This window comes from Dendropsophus ebraccatus, chromosome 4, assembly GCF_027789765.1.
Source record: "Dendropsophus ebraccatus isolate aDenEbr1 chromosome 4, aDenEbr1.pat, whole genome shotgun sequence".
Lineage (NCBI taxonomy): Eukaryota > Metazoa > Chordata > Amphibia > Anura > Hylidae > Dendropsophus > Dendropsophus ebraccatus.
This window is the reverse complement of record NC_091457.1, coordinates 6,210,490-6,226,977: the sequence shown is the minus strand read 5'-3', so window position 1 is coordinate 6,226,977 and position 16,488 is coordinate 6,210,490.

The window sequence follows — 16,488 nt, the reverse complement described above, 5'->3', positions numbered from 1 at the left end:
GGGGCAGGAGGACAAAGGGAACAGGGGGCAGGAGGACAGAGGGGACAGGAGGACAGAGGGAACAGGGGGCAAGAGGACAGAGGGAACAGGGGGCAGGAGGACAGAGGGAACAGGGGGCAGGAGGACAGAGGTAACAGGGGGCAGGAGGACAGAGGGGACAGGAGGACAGAGGGAACAGGGGGCAAGAGGACAGAGGGAACAGGGGGCAGGAGGACAGAGGGAACAGGGGGCAGGAGGACAGAGGTAACAGGGGGCAGGAGGACAGAGGGAACAGGGGGCAGGAGGACAGAGGGAACAGGGTAAGGAGGACAGAGGGAACAGGGGACAGGAGGACAGAGAAAACAGGGGGAAGGAGGACAGAGGGAACAGGGGGCAGGAGGACAGAGGGAACAGGGGGCAGGAGGACAGAGGGAACAGGGGGCAGGAGGACAGAGGGAACAGGGGGAAGGAGGACAGAGGGAACAGGGGGAAGGAGGACAGAGGGAACAGGGGGCAGGAGGACAAAGGGAACAGGGGGCAGGAGGACAGAGGGAAAAGGGGGCAGGAGGACAGAGGGAACAGGGAGCGGGAGAACAGAGGGAACGGGGCAGGAGGACAGAGGGAACAGGGGGAAGGAGGACAGAGGGAACAGGGGGCAGGAGGACAGAGGGGGCAGGAGGACAGAGGGAACAGGGGGAAGGAGGACAGAGGGAATAGGGGGCAGGAGGACAGAGGGAACAGGGGGCAGGAGGACAGAGGGAACAGGGGGCAGGAGGACAGAGGGAACAGGGGGCAGGAGGACAGAGGGAACAGGGGGCAGGAGGACAGAGGGAACAGGGGAAGGAGGACAGAGGGAACAGGGGGAAGGAGGACAGAGGGAACAGGGGGCAGGAGGACAAAGGGAACAGGGGGCAGGAGGACAGAGGGAAAAGGGGGCAGGAGGACAGAGGGGACAGGAGGACAGAGGGAACAGGGGGCAAGAGGACAGAGGGAACAGGGGGAAGGAGGACAGAGGGAACAGGGGGCAGGGGGGCACAGGAGCTGATGGCTGTATATAGGGAGTTGGGCACAGGAGCTGATGGCTGTATATAAGGAGGGGGTACAGGAGCTGATGGGTGTATATAGGGAGGGGGTACAGGAGCTGATGGCTGTATATAGGGAGGGGGGCACAGGAGCTGACGGCTGTATATAGGGAGGGGGGCACAGGAGCTGATGGCAGTATATAGGGAGGGGGGCACAGGAGCTGACGGCTGTATATAGGGAGGGGGTACAGGAGCTGAAGGCTGTATATAGGGAGGGGGGCACAGGAGCTGATGGCTGTATATAGGGAGGGGGGCACAGGAGCTGATGGCTGTATATAGGGAGGGGGGCACAGGAGCTGAAGGCTGTATATAGGGAGGGGGTACAGGAGCTGAAGGCTGTATATAGGGATGGGTGTATAATGCTCCACCAGTGACCTCACACTCCTCATAGGATACATGATTCCCCTCCTATAGGCCGGGGACACCCCCTCCCCCCCTCCCCCCCCCCCTTGGGACGCTCGGCCTCCGGATTTTCATATTCTTCATATTGATTCTGATTTTGCTTTAAAAACTAATGGATCACATGACCTCATCTCCTGAATGTTTAATGGAGCCATTAGCGGCATCGTCTCCACCGCCGCCATCATAGACTCCTTCTTCACAGGCCTAAGTGCTTCCTCTCCGCACAGTCACTTCACTCTTTTACGGGCCCCAGTTTATTGGTCTCCATCACAGTCCGCGCGTCTGTGTACAGCGGATAGCAGATTTATTTGTATAGAGATGCAGCAGAGCTGAGTTTGTCATGATGACTTTGCATCTGGTTTATTAGGCCGTAAACTAACGTATGTGCATGAGCAATGGTGTCATGACCAACTCAGCTCTGCTACATCTAAACTTGGCAGCAATTGCTGACCTGCTGACTAATGGACTATCAAACCTGATTAGATTGCCAGCTCCTGGGCTCAGGGACCGGTATGAGGTGTACATTGTATGTATGGCGCTATATCACTGTACAGGTCAGAGCGGGACACCGGAGCTGTATACACAACACATCATCATATACCGCACAGACCTGCTGACACATGACGCCTATTTACACAGGATCCGATTACTGCAGAGCGTCCAGGGTCCTGCGTATAAATAGATACAATATGTTATACCGCCACCTCAGCAATCTATACACCGGATATAGTGCAAGAAAATGAAGGGTATATCCTCCAGTATAAAACTAGATCATCGCTTATATATAGGAAAAAATATGCGGTGTAAAAAGTCTCTATTTGTAGGTTAATATCCCTGTATATAGGGGGCAGTATTATAGTACTTATATTCCTGTATATAGGGGGCAGTATTATAGTAGTTATATCCCTGTATATAGGGAGCAGTATTATAGTAGTTATATTCCTGTATATAGGAGCAGTATTATAGTAGTTATATCCCTGTATATAGGAGCAGTATTATAGTAGTAATATTCCTGTATATAAGAGCAGTATTATAGTAGTTATATTCCTGTATATATGGAGCAGTATTATAGTAGTATATTCCTGTATATAGGGAGCAGTATTATAGTAGTTATATTCCTGTATATAGGAGCAGTATTATAGTAGTTATATTCCTGTATATAGGAGCAGTATTATAGTAGTTATATCCCTGTATATAGGAGCAGTATTATAGTAGTATATTCCTGTATATAGGGAGCAGTATTATAGTAGTTATATCCCTGTATATATGAGCAGTATTATAGTAGTTATATTCCTGTATATAGGAGCAGTATTATAGTAGTTTATATTCCTGTATATAGGAGCAGTATTATAGTAATTATATTCCTGTATATAGGAGCAGTATTATAGTAGTTATATTCCTGTATATAGGAGCAGTATTATAGTAGTTATATCCCTGTATATAGGAGCAGTATTATAGTAGTTATATTCCTGTATATAGGAGCAGTATTATAGTAGTATATTCATGTATATAGGAGCAGTATTATAGTAGTTATATTCCTGTATATAGGGGCAGTATTATAGTAGTTATATTCCTGTATATAGGGGCAGTATTATAGTAGTTATATTCCTGTATATAGGAGCAGTATTATAGTAGTTATATTCCTGTATATAGGGGGCAGTATTATAGTAGTTATATTCCTGTATATAGGGGCAGTATTATAGTAGTATATTCCTGTATATAGGAGCAGTATTATAGTAGTTATATTCCTGTATATAGGAGCAGTATTATAGTAGTTATATTCCTGTATATAGGGGGCATTATTATAGTAGTTATATTCCTGTATATAGGGGCGGTATTATAGTAGTTATATTCCTGTATATAGGGGGCAGTATTATAGTAGTTATGTAGCAAGGTAGAAAACAGAAACTGGGGCACTCACCAACAATTCCAAGCTTCTATAACTTTATTCCTTCAGACTTTAATCCATAGGTAAGGGAGGACAGATGGACTAGCGGGCGCCTACACCCCCGGAACGATGTTTCACGCCCACTCAGCGCTTCTTCCTGCCAGCAGGAAGAAGCGCCAAGTGGGCGTGAAAGGTTGTTCCGGGGGTGTAGGCGCCCGCTAGTCCATCTGTCCTCCCTTACCTATGGATTAAAGTCTGAAGGAATAAAGTTATAGAAGCTTAGAATTGTTGGTGAGTGCCACAGTTTCTGTTTTCTACCGTGCTACATTGCATATCCTGCCTTTTAATCTCTGGGAGCACCCCAAGTACAAGCATGCACAGGTTGAGTTTACTATACGTCCACCATTGTTAGCGTTGCCGGCAGTGCCGACTGCACTCTACCTTTATATTATTGTAGTTATATTCCTGTATATAGAAGCAGTATTATAGCAGTTATTTGTGAACAGAGGCACAGTCGGCTGACACCACTTACACCCGCCAATCCAAAGTCGGGACGATCCCTCAGTATAGGCTGTCCAGGGTGCTAATACTGATGGATGGGAGAACATGTGATTGCTTGAAGAAAAGAAATGGAGTGGAGCACTCACTGTTGTGAAGTCTTTAGCTGAGTCTTTATTGCTGACATTTTGGTGCAGGTTGGTGATAGGGAAAGGTGCAGACGTGCTTCCTGAGTCACAACTGTTTCAGGCAACAAGCCTTTCTTCCGGCCAGGAACACCCATCAATGGTGACGAGGAAGTAAGTGCAGGTGAATAAATACACCATACACAGGTAATAAAGACTCCATACAGACTCCCTCTCTATAGAAGCTAAAGTCTGTCTCCATCTCCGGGTGTCTGGGTGACCCTCTACAAGCCCAAAAACATGAACACTTTTACGTCCCCTTTATGAGCAGTACTGACATGATTGATAATCTATGGACTCCCTTTTCCCTGATTACACCGTTGCCAGAGCGGCATTTTGGTTTTGCCGACAGAGAAATGTCGGCATGGACAAGTGACGGCAGTATATACAGTGTATACAGTATTGGATACAGTGCAGTGATGTAGCTGCAGATGTGAACATCCTTTTCTCCGAAATTAAGAAATGATACAATAACACCTGTTCACATTGATTCCACTCACCGAACTGGCGATTACCTTGCGGCATTGCTTGTGACATCATCTTTTTTGGCTCAATGTTCAGGGTTAGCGTATCCGCAGGGCAGCGTCTGCCCCCTTAGGCAGCAGATTCTGGGGACACCTGAGGGGGAAGCAGTTTCAGCCCGGTCATTATAGTAGGTCAGTCTGACATAACTAAAATGTCTGAGCCCGGCTGACTGACTGACTAATCTAACTGTGTGCCTGCGACGGGGTGAACGCCTCCTTACATGTCCCTGCCGCCAATGTCCCGTTGCAGCGTTCGAACTCTGCAGCGGGAGATTGGCGGCAGGAATACGTAAGGAGGCATCCACCCCTCAGGCACGCTCAAGTCCAGAGCCGGTGGTGGTTCCCGTCATCTTTCCCTGGCTCCTCCCACAGCATACTGCAATCTTTGGCGGGCAGGTCCTTCCTCCAGGCCCCAGGACTGAGATGCAGTGTAGAGGTGAGTATAAGTATTTTTTTTTCTTAGAAGGGGCCCGCTCTTTATTTACTTGGGCAAATGGGGAAATAAACCTATTGGAGGCAGCCCTGGCTACAAGGGGGCAACTATACAAAGTGGGGGCAGCCATACAGGGGACCTTATGGGGGTAGCTCTACTTGGAGAAGGGGCTAAACCTACTTGGGGCAACTATATTAGGGCAACTAAAGGTACTGGGGGTTGCCCTAGCTTCTAGGTGGCAACTCTACCTACTGATCGATAGCTCTATCTACTGGAAGCAGCGCTCTACAACTCTTTATTCACTATGGGGCACGTATCTGCTTACTGGGGGGACCTACATACTAAGAGTGGCTTTATGACTAGCACACTATGGGGGGCGGGGGGGATGGAATCGGGAAGGTACAGAACCTGAAATAATTTCAGGGTTGAAAGACATCATCATGACGGTCTTGGCCAGATGGAGAAGTAGAGTAAAGAGGACGACTGTGACCAGAGAAGACGTCACCTGTAAGTCACTGGATGTAACTGCACTGTATTTAGTGCAGATTTTTATGTACACGTAGGTTAAGATATGGATTGTCTTCCAATAAGAACCAATGTCTACGGATTGCCTCATTGATGACTGACATGAAAGGAGAATTTTGAAAACTAAAAGCAAATCTCCTTTTCCTGATGTCTATGTTTTTTCCTGGGTTTAAGTAATTGATCTCTATCCAATACTCTAGATCGCTCTAGGGGGCCCTGTACCAGATCCCTGGGATCCTCAGTATGGTTCACCCTGCACTGGCGTAGACAGGAGATGGGCACCGCAATGGGCACGCCGGTCGCCTCTACCTATTCCAACTTATTTCTGGCCATACTTGAACATGAGTGTGTGTTCTCTATGCAGAACCCGTTCTCGACCCGAATCCAATAATCTTACCGATATATTGATTTTATATTTGTGGTCTGGGAAGGATCCGAGAAGGTTTTGTCCAATATCTGAATGAGCAAAACAAGGTGAATATGTTTTTCACTCACAAGTTTGCTGGTAATTCCCAAGAATTTCTCGACGTCCTGGTTGAGGTAAAGGGCACCAACCTTGTTACATCTTAAACCGTTGGCATTGCTGACAGAGAAATGTCTATACAGTATATACAGTGGATACAGTTTTACAAGTGATGAAATTGCAGATGGGAACATCCTTTCCTCCGAAATTAAGAAATGACTCGGATAACACCAATTCACATTGATTACACAATATAGCGTCTCTGATTTGGCCGTAGGCTTCCTATAAACAGATGTGAGACGGTTGGTGCCCTTCACCTCAACCAGAAATTCTGGGGAATTACCCAAAAAAAAACATATTGACCTTATTTTGCTCATTCAGATATCGGACAAACCTTCAAAGTCAGGCTCCTATTATACGTCCCGATCATAAACTGTAAAGAGCACTGATCTGATAGATCGGCGCTTGTTTACTAAGCAATTACACAGGCCGACTATCAGGCCGCAAAGGCTGCACGGACATCGTTACTGATGTTCGTGCAGCCCTTGCCTTTAGTGTGAAATAATAAAGTATTTACTCACTTTACCACGTCCCCGGTCTCTGCAGCTCTGCCTTCTGTTCCGGTCTATGCACTGACAGGCCGGAGCCGCTCAGCCAATCACTGGCCAAGGCCACTTATCGCTCTGTAATAGGGCCCTCACATTCGGATCCTTCCCGACCACAAATATATCATCGACACACCGGTTATAGGATTTGTTTCAGCTAGAGAACGGGTTCTGCATAGAGAAGACACACTCATGTTCAAGTTTGGCCAGAAATAAGTTGGCATAGGTAGAGGAGACCGGCGTGCCCATTGCGGTGCCCATCTCCTCCGTATACCTGTGCAGGGTGAACAATACTGAGGAGACTCACGATTTGCAGATAGGGGATATCCCAGGAATCCGGTACAGGGCGCACTAGACTGAGCTAGAGTATTAGATAGAGATCAATTACCTAAAGGGTTACTCCACTTAAACATAACTTTTGATATGTTGATGCCCATGGTGAGACTAACAAATCTTTCCATACATGTTGTTATTTATTCAGTCTCCTTCCCCCAGTTCTCAGCTGCTGCTTTCTGCTAAAGACACAAAAATCTGTGTGTGAGCTTTTCTGTCTGGTCCCAGAAAGTGCCAAAGATTTATAACTTACTTCTATTTAAAAATCTCCAGTCTTCCAGTACTTATCAACTGCTGTATGTCTTGCAGGAAGGGGTGTATTCTTTCTAGTCTGACCATATCTTTCCAGTCTTCCCTGGGACGTGGACTGTCGCCGCGGCCCAGGACAGTAGGTATAATATAGAATATAGAAGTGTTTGGATATGAGTTGTGTTTGTGTCCTATAATACCAGGCGTGTCCCTGGTCACTCTCCGTCTCGTGTTGTTACATATTCAGGTATATTTAGAATGTTAGTCAGTAATACGTAGATGATTTGTTTCTTTTGTAATATTTCTATTTTCCTCTGTCGACAGCTCAGTGTCAGTTCTGGCAGGTACAATCCACAGGGAGGAGCAGTGTCGTCACAGTGTGTCACCCTCCTCATACAATGTCTCCAGGTGTAGGCTTTGTTTTGTCCATTTTATATATAATAATACATAACCCAGAGGCCACACCCTCATTCCGGTGACATCATTGGCCACACCCTCATTCCGTTGACGTCATCATGTAGTATTTTTGTAACATTTTGTGATGTAATGAGACGTTTCTGGTTTCGGCTGTATGGGATCAGTCTCCGCGCGTTATCATGTGGTCACGTTTGGATACTCAGCAGGAATGACGTATCACTTGCCTTAGATACTTATTACATTGGTTTCTTATGTAATAACACGTATTCACTTGTACGGTTGTTTTATACAGAGTTTGTAGATGTGAACGGATTTGGTCCAATACATGACGGTTTTATCTCTATGGATCGCTGTCTGTCACAGTTAAGATTTATCTCAGGTAATCTCTACGGTATATACATGTGTTATACAGCTGTCTATTAGACTCTGTACAGTCTCTCACCATTGTTGAGATCTCTGCTTGTTGTCAGTGAGTGAGAATCTTCAAGATTCAAATCAAAAATGTAATAGAGGGTGTTTGTTCTCTAATGTGTCTTTCCTGACACAGAGAAGCAGAGGAGACAGCCCTTTACCAACCAGCAGAGAAAACAACCCTTTACCAACCAGCAGTGAAGACAATCCTTTACCAACCAGCAGAGAAGACAATCCTTTACCAACCAGCAGAGAAGACAGCCCTTTACCAACCAGCAGAGAAGACAGCCCTTTACCAACCAGCGGAGGAGACAGCCCTTTACCAACCAGCAGAGAAGACAACCCTTTACCAACCAGCAGAGAAGACAACCCTTTACCAACCAGCAGAGAAGACAGCCCTTTACCAACCAGCAGAGAAGACAGCCCTTTACCATCCAGCAGAGAAGACAGTCCTTTACCAACCAGCGGAGAAGACAACCCTTTACCAACCAGCGGAGAAGACAATCCTTTACCAACCAGCAGAGAATACAACACTTTACCAACCAGCGGAGAAGACAACCCTTTACCAACCAGCAGAGAAGACAACCCTTTACCAACCAGCAGAGAAGACAACCCTTTACCAACCAGCAGAGAAGACAGCCCTTTACCAACCAGCAGAGAAGACAGCCCTTTACCATCCAGCAGAGAAGACAGTCCTTTACCATCCAGCAGAGAAGACAGCCCATTACCAACCAGCAGAGAAGACAGCCCTTTACCAATCAGTAGAGAAGACAATCCTTTACCAACCAGCAGAGGAGACAGCCCATTACCAACCAGCAGAGAAGACAGCCCTTTACTGATCATCGGAGAAGACAGCCCTTTACCAACCAGCGGAGGAGACAGCCCTTTACCAACCAGCGGAGGAGACAGCCCTTTACCAACCAGCAGAGAAGACAACCCTTTACCAACCAGCAGAGGAGACAGCCCTTTACCAACCAGCAGAGAAGACAGCCCTTTACCAACCAGCAGAGAAGACAACACTTTACCAACCAGCGGAGAAGACAACCCTTTACCAACCAGCGGAGAAGACAATCCTTTACCAACCAGCAGAGAATACAACACTTTACCAACCAGCGGAGAAGACAACCCTTTACCAACCAGCAGAGAAGACAACCCTTTACCAACCAGCAGAGAAGACAACCCTTTACCAACCAGCAGAGAAGACAGCCCTTTACCAACCAGCGGAGAAGACAGCCCTTTACCATCCAGCAGAGAAGACAGTCCTTTACCATCCAGCAGAGAAGACAGCCCATTACCAACCAGCAGAGAAGACAGCCCTTTACCAATCAGTAGAGAAGACAATCCTTTACCAACCAGCAGAGGAGACAGCCCATTACCAACCAGCAGAGAAGACAGCCCTTTACTGATCATCGGAGAAGACAGCCCTTTACCAACCAGCGGAGGAGACAGCCCTTTACCAACCAGCGGAGGAGACAGCCCTTTACCAACCAGCAGAGAAGACAACCCTTTACCAACCAGCAGAGGAGACAGCCCTTTACCAACCAGCAGAGAAGACAGCCCTTTACCAACCAGCAGAGAAGACAACACTTTACCAACCAGCGGAGAAGACAACCCTTTACCAACCAGCGGAGAAGACAATCCTTTACCAACCAGCAGAGAATACAACACTTTACCAACCAGCGGAGAAGACAACCCTTTACCAACCAGCAGAGAAGACAACCCTTTACCAACCAGCAGAGAAGACAACCCTTTACCAACCAGCAGAGAAGACAGCCCTTTACCAACCAGCAGAGAAGACAGCCCTTTACCAACCAGCAGAGAAGACAGCCCATTACCAACCAGCAGAGAAGACAGCCCTTTACTGATCATCGGAGAAGACAGCCCTTTACCAACCAGCGGAGGAGACAGCCCTTTACCAACCAGCAGAGAAGACAACCCTTTACCAACCAGCAGAGAAGACAGCCCTTTACCAACCAGCAGAGAAGACAACACTTTACCAACCAGCGGAGAAGACAACCCTTTACCAACCAGCGGAGAAGACAATCCTTTACCAACCAGCAGAGAATACAACACTTTACCAACCAGCGGAGAAGACAACCCTTTACCAACCAGCAGAGAAGACAACCCTTTACCAACCAGCAGAGAAGACAACCCTTTACCAACCAGCAGAGAAGACAGCCCTTTACCAACCAGCAGAGAAGACAGCCCTTTACCATCCAGCAGAGAAGACAGTCCTTTACCATCCAGCAGAGAAGACAGCCCATTACCAACCAGCAGAGAAGACAGCCCTTTACCAATCAGTAGAGAAGACAATCCTTTACCAACCAGCAGAGGAGACAGCCCATTACCAACCAGCAGAGAAGACAGCCCTTTACTGATCATCGGAGAAGACAGCCCTTTACCAACCAGCGGAGGAGACAGCCCTTTACCAACCAGCGGAGGAGACAGCCCTTTACCAACCAGCAGAGAAGACAACCCTTTACCAACCAGCAGAGAAGACAGCCCTTTACCAACCAGCAGAGAAGACAGCCCTTTACCAACCAGCAGAGAAGACAACACTTTACCAACCAGCGGAGAAGACAACCCTTTACCAACCAGCGGAGAAGACAATCCTTTACCAACCAGCAGAGAATACAACACTTTACCAACCAGCGGAGAAGACAACCCTTTACCAACCAGCAGAGAAGACAACCCTTTACCAACCAGCAGAGAAGACAGCCCTTTACCAACCAGCAGAGAAGACAGCCCTTTACCATCCAGCAGAGAAGACAGTCCTTTACCATCCAGCAGAGAAGACAGCCCATTACCAACCAGCAGAGAAGACAGCCCTTTACCAATCAGTAGAGAAGACAATCCTTTACCATCCAGCAGAGGAGACAGCCCATTACCAACCAGCAGAGAAGACAACCCTTTACCAACCAGCAGAGAAGACAGCCCTTTACCAACCAGCAGAGAAGACAGCCCTTTACCAACCAGCAGAGAAGACAACCCTTTACCATCCAGCAGAGAAGACAGTCCTTTACCATCCAGCAGAGAAGACAGCCCATTACCAACCAGCAGAGAAGACAGCCCTTTACCAACCAGCAGAGAAGACAACCCTTTACCAACCAGCAGAGAAGACAGCCCTTTACCAACCAGCAGAGAAGACAGCCCTTTACCAACCAGCAGAGAAGACAACCCTTTACCATCCAGCAGAGAAGACAGCCCTTTACTGATCATCGGAGAAGACAACCCTTTACCAACCAGCAGAGAAGACAACACTTTACCAACCAGCGGAGAAGACAGCCCTTTACCATCCAGCAGAGAAGACAACCCTTTACTGATCATCGGAGAAGACAACCCTTTACCAACCAGCAGAGAAGACAACACTTTACCAACCAGCGGAGAAGACAACCCTTTACCAACCAGCGGAGAAGACAATCCTTTACCAACCAGCAGAGAAGACAGCCCTTTACCAACCAGCAGAGAAAACAACCCTTTACCAACCAGCGGAGAAGACAGCCCATTACCAACCAGCAGAGAAGACAGCCCTTTACTGATCATCGGAGAAGACAGCCCTTTACCAACCAGCGGAGGAGACAGCCCTTTACCAACCAGCGGAGGAGACAGCCCTTTACCAACCAGCAGAGAAGACAACCCTTTACCAACCAGCAGAGGAGACAGCCCTTTACCAACCAGCAGAGAAGACAGCCCTTTACCAACCAGCAGAGAAGACAGCCCTTTACCAATCAGTAGAGAAGACAATCCTTTACCAACCAGCAGAGGAGACAGCCCATTACCAACCAGCAGAGAAGACAGCCCTTTACCAACCAGCAGAGAAGACAACACTTTACCAACCAGCGGAGAAGACAATCCTTTACCAACCAGCGGAGAAGACAGCCCTTTACCAACCAGCAGAGAAGACAACCCTTTACCATCCAGCAGAGAAGACGACCCTTTACCAACCAGCAGAGAAGACAACCCTTTACCATCCAGCAGAGAAGACAGCCCTTTACTGATCATCGGAGAAGACAACCCTTTACCAACCAGCAGAGAAGACAACACTTTACCAACCAGCGGAGAAGACAGCCCTTTACCATCCAGCAGAGAAGACAACCCTTTACTGATCATCGGAGAAGACAACCCTTTACCAACCAGCAGAGAAGACAACACTTTACCAACCAGCGGAGAAGACAACCCTTTACCAACCAGCGGAGAAGACAATCCTTTACCAACCAGCAGAGAAGACAACACTTTACCAACCAGCGGAGAAGACAACCCTTTACCAACCAGCAGAGAAGACAACCCTTTACCAACCAGCGGAGAAGACAGCCCTTTACCAATCAGCGGAGAAGACAGCCCTTTACCAACCAGCGGAGAAGACAACCCTTTACCAACCAGCAGAGAAGACAGCCCTTTACCAACCAGCAGAGAAGACAGCCCTTTACCAACCAGCAGAGAAGACAGCCCTTTACTGATCATCGGAGAAGACAATCATTTACCAACCAGCAGAGGAGACAATCCTTTACCAACCAGCGGAGGAGACAGCCCATTACCAACCAGCAGAGAAGACAACCCTTTACCATCCAGCAGAGAAGACAATCCTTTACCAATCATCAGAGAAGACAACCCTTTACCAACCAGCAGAGAAGACAGCCCATTACCAACCAGCAGAGAAGACAGCCCTTTACCAACCAGCAGAGAAGACAACACTTTACCAACCAGCGGAGAAGACAATCCTTTACCAACCAGCGGAGAAGACAACCCTTTACCAACCAGCAGAGAAGACAGCCCTTTACCAACCAGCAGAGAAGACAACACTTTACCAACCAGCAGAGAATACAACACTTTACCAACCAGCGGAGAAGACAACCCTTTACAAACCAGCAGAGAAGACAACCCTTTACCAACCAGCAGAGAAGACAACCCTTTACCAACCAGCGGAGAAGACAACCCTTTACCAACCAGCAGAGAAGACAGCCCTTTACCAACCAGCAGAGAAGACAACCCTTTACCATCCAGCAGAGAAGACAGTCCTTTACCATCCAGCAGAGAAGACAACCCTTTACCAACCAGCGGAGAAGACAGCCCTTTACCAACCAGCAGAGAAGACAACCCTTTACCATCCAGCAGAGAAGACAGCCCTTTACTGATCATCGGAGAAGACAACCCTTTACCAACCAGCAGAGAAGACAACACTTTACCAACCAGCGGAGAAGACAGCCCTTTACAAACCAGCAGAGAAGACAACCCTTTACTGATCATCGGAGAAGACAACCCTTTACCAACCAGCAGAGAAGACAACCCTTTACCAACCAGCAGAGAAGACAGCCCTTTACTGATCATCGGAGAAGACAACCCTTTACCAACCAGCAGAGAAGACAACACTTTACCAACCAGCGGAGAAGACAGCCCTTTACAAACCAGCAGAGAAGACAACCCTTTACTGATCATCGGAGAAGACAACCCTTTACCAACCAGCAGAGAAGACAACCCTTTACCAACCAGCAGAGAAGACAACCCGATCCTCCTTCTACCCCATCTCTTACTCTGTCTCCTCTTTTTCTATCCTCTTCTTATCCGAATCCTACCCCGGACTCGGGCCCATCCTCACACTGCATTGCCTGCGGAGCCTAGGGTTCTCCTTATGCCCTGCTGTCAATCGCTGGGTCGTCTCTGGCCCACACCCGCCCGGCCCACCGGGTCATGCACTCTTTAAGTGCCTATCAGTCTAGGTGGCACCTTCTGCGGGCCCTTCTCCGGGCAACTGTTTGGTTTAAATTTGCAAATTGTTTTTGTTATGCTTGCTTACTAGTCATGTTTCCTTACTCTCCCCATGGACTTCCTGACTATGCTTACTACCCATGACTATGCCAGTTTTTTCTTCATTTTGCTTAACTCTGTTGTGTTGTCTTATACTGAAAATCTTTAATAAACAGACAATTATTAAAAAAAAGAGAAGACAACCCTTTACCAACCAGCAGAGAAGACAGCCCTTTACCAATCAGCGGAGAAGACAGCCCTTTACCAATCAGCGGAGAAGACAATCCTTTACCAACCAGCAGAGAAGACAGCCCTTTACCAACCAGCAGAGAAGACAGCCCTTTACCAATCAGCGGAGAAGACAACCCTTTACCAATCATCAGAGAAGACAGCCCTTTACCAATCATCAGAGAAGACAACCCTTTACCAATCATCAGAGAAGACAGCCCTTTACCAATCAGCAGAGGAGACAGCCCTTTACCAACCAGCGGAGGAGACAACCCTTTACCAATCAGCGGAGAAGACAGCCCTTTACCAACCAGCAGAGAAGACAGCCCTTTACCAACCAGCAGAGAAGACAGCCCTTTACCAACCAGCAGAGAAGACAGCCCTTTACCAACCAGCAGAGAAGACAGTCCTTTACCATCCAGCAGAGAAGACAGCCCTTTACCAACCAGCAGAGGAGACAGCCCATTACCAACCAGCAGAGAAGACAGCCCTTTACCAACCAGCAGAGAAGACGGCCCTTTACCAATCAGCAGAGGAGACAACCCTTTACCAACCAGCAGAGAAGACAGCCCTTTACCAATCAGCAGAGGAGACGGCCCTTTACCAATCAGCAGAGAAGACAGCCCTTTACCAACCAGCGGAGAAGACAGCCCTTTACCAACCAGCAGAGAAGACAGCCCTTTACCAACCAGCCTGAAGCCTTTTCTGCCATTAGAGGAGCGTGCACTTGCCCTCACATTCCATGGAGAACACTGGAAGTGGAAGTGGTAAAGGAGCATTTTAAATGCAGCTGTCAGCTTTGACAGCTGCATTCAAAAGGCTAATTAGTGGGTACGGCAATCGGACCATGGCCGCTAATAGACGTGGTTTCGGGCTGCAGATAGCACCCAGGATCGCGGCAGTTCAGAGCGGGGTTGCTGCGCGGCCCCCCTCTGAACTCCCCCAGCTGCAGTTACGCCCTCATGCGGGAAGGGGTTAAATGTTTTTAATATTTGGTCATTGGTAATTGTAATAAAGATTATTTGTACATTTTTCTCTATCATTTGGTGGTGTTGTGTGTATAGTTATTTATGTTATGTTCTTGTCACATTTACCAGAGCCGTACAGCACCGCAGCCGCCTCCTCCTCCTCCTCCTCCTCCTCTTCTTCTTCTTCTGAAATATCGCAATGTATCCAGCGGCTGAAAGAACAGAAAGAGGAAGAAGAATAAGGAAGGAGATCTCCGCTCCGAAGGCTCCGGGGCAGAAGTTGCAAATATTTGCCGAAACCTCATTTACCCCAAAATGTGCAACTGTTTCTGTCTCCCATATTAACCCTTTCCTGACGTTCGTGTATACACCAGCTATACGCCAGCTGGGGAAATATGGAGCAGGTTCAGACGGCGGAATCTTTTACACAAAGTGTCGCTATAACCGCACCGAGCCACAGGATGAAGATAATGCAAACCAAGGGGGGGGGGGGGGGGGGGGGCAGGGCGGCAGATGACACAGCACACAGGATATATATAGCCGCTCTCTGTATATACTACCGTCATATGGTGCAGGGCTGAAAGATGGAGGATGCAGCTTCCTTACACTCATTATCTTCAACCACCGGCTCTTTAGCTGCTGCATAACTACATCTCCCAGCATGCCCTGACAGCCAAAGGCCTCCAGCTGTTGCAAAATTCCCAGCATGCACTGTGGAAGTTGTAGTCTTGCAAAAGCTGGAGAGTCCCGAACGGACGGGACTCGCTGCTTATAGTTTTCCATCAGTTGGAGGACCTGTGGTGATCAGGGAATGCTGGGAGTTGTAGTTTTGCAACATATAGAGGAGAGTGTCAAACTCATGGCCATCCAGCTATTGCAAGACTACATCTCCCATCATGCCCTGACAGCTAAAGCTTTAGTTTTGACCGTCCAGGCATGCTGGGAGTTGTAGTATTGCAGCAGCCAGAGGGCTGTGGTCTGAGACCTGTGCTCCTGTGGGGCTGCGGTTGTTGGGGCATGATGGGAGTTGTAGGTTTGCACTAGTTAAATAGCCTGTGACTGTCAGGGCATGCTGGGAGTTGTAGTTTTGCTGCAGCTGTAGGTTGGATAGTTCATCCAGTTAACACTTTCTCACCAGTTACATGAACACAACCTTTGGTTCTGTGGCCAAAATGCATGACCCATGACCCAATGCATGATGGCTGGCGCCCCCCACTGGTTTATCATGGGGCTCACTGGTTTCTAGTGAAGTATCTTAGAATTCTGATTGGTTACCTGTGGGATGTGCTGGAGTCCTATCCATGGAGGCCTAGAAGCATCTAATATATAATATCATCGCTGGGATACAAGCCCAACATCACAGACTCATTTTCCTGGACTCGTTTTAGGTTGAGGCTGGAATAAAATCTGGTGTGATGGCGCCATCTGGTGGTGAGGACTGAACTTACAGCTTCATGATTTCTATTCTCCATGAAATATCAGTCACCTGGGTCTTTTCTGTCAGTTGTTAAGAATCTGATCACTAAATTTCCTTCTAGTTGTTAGAAAGTTGAATA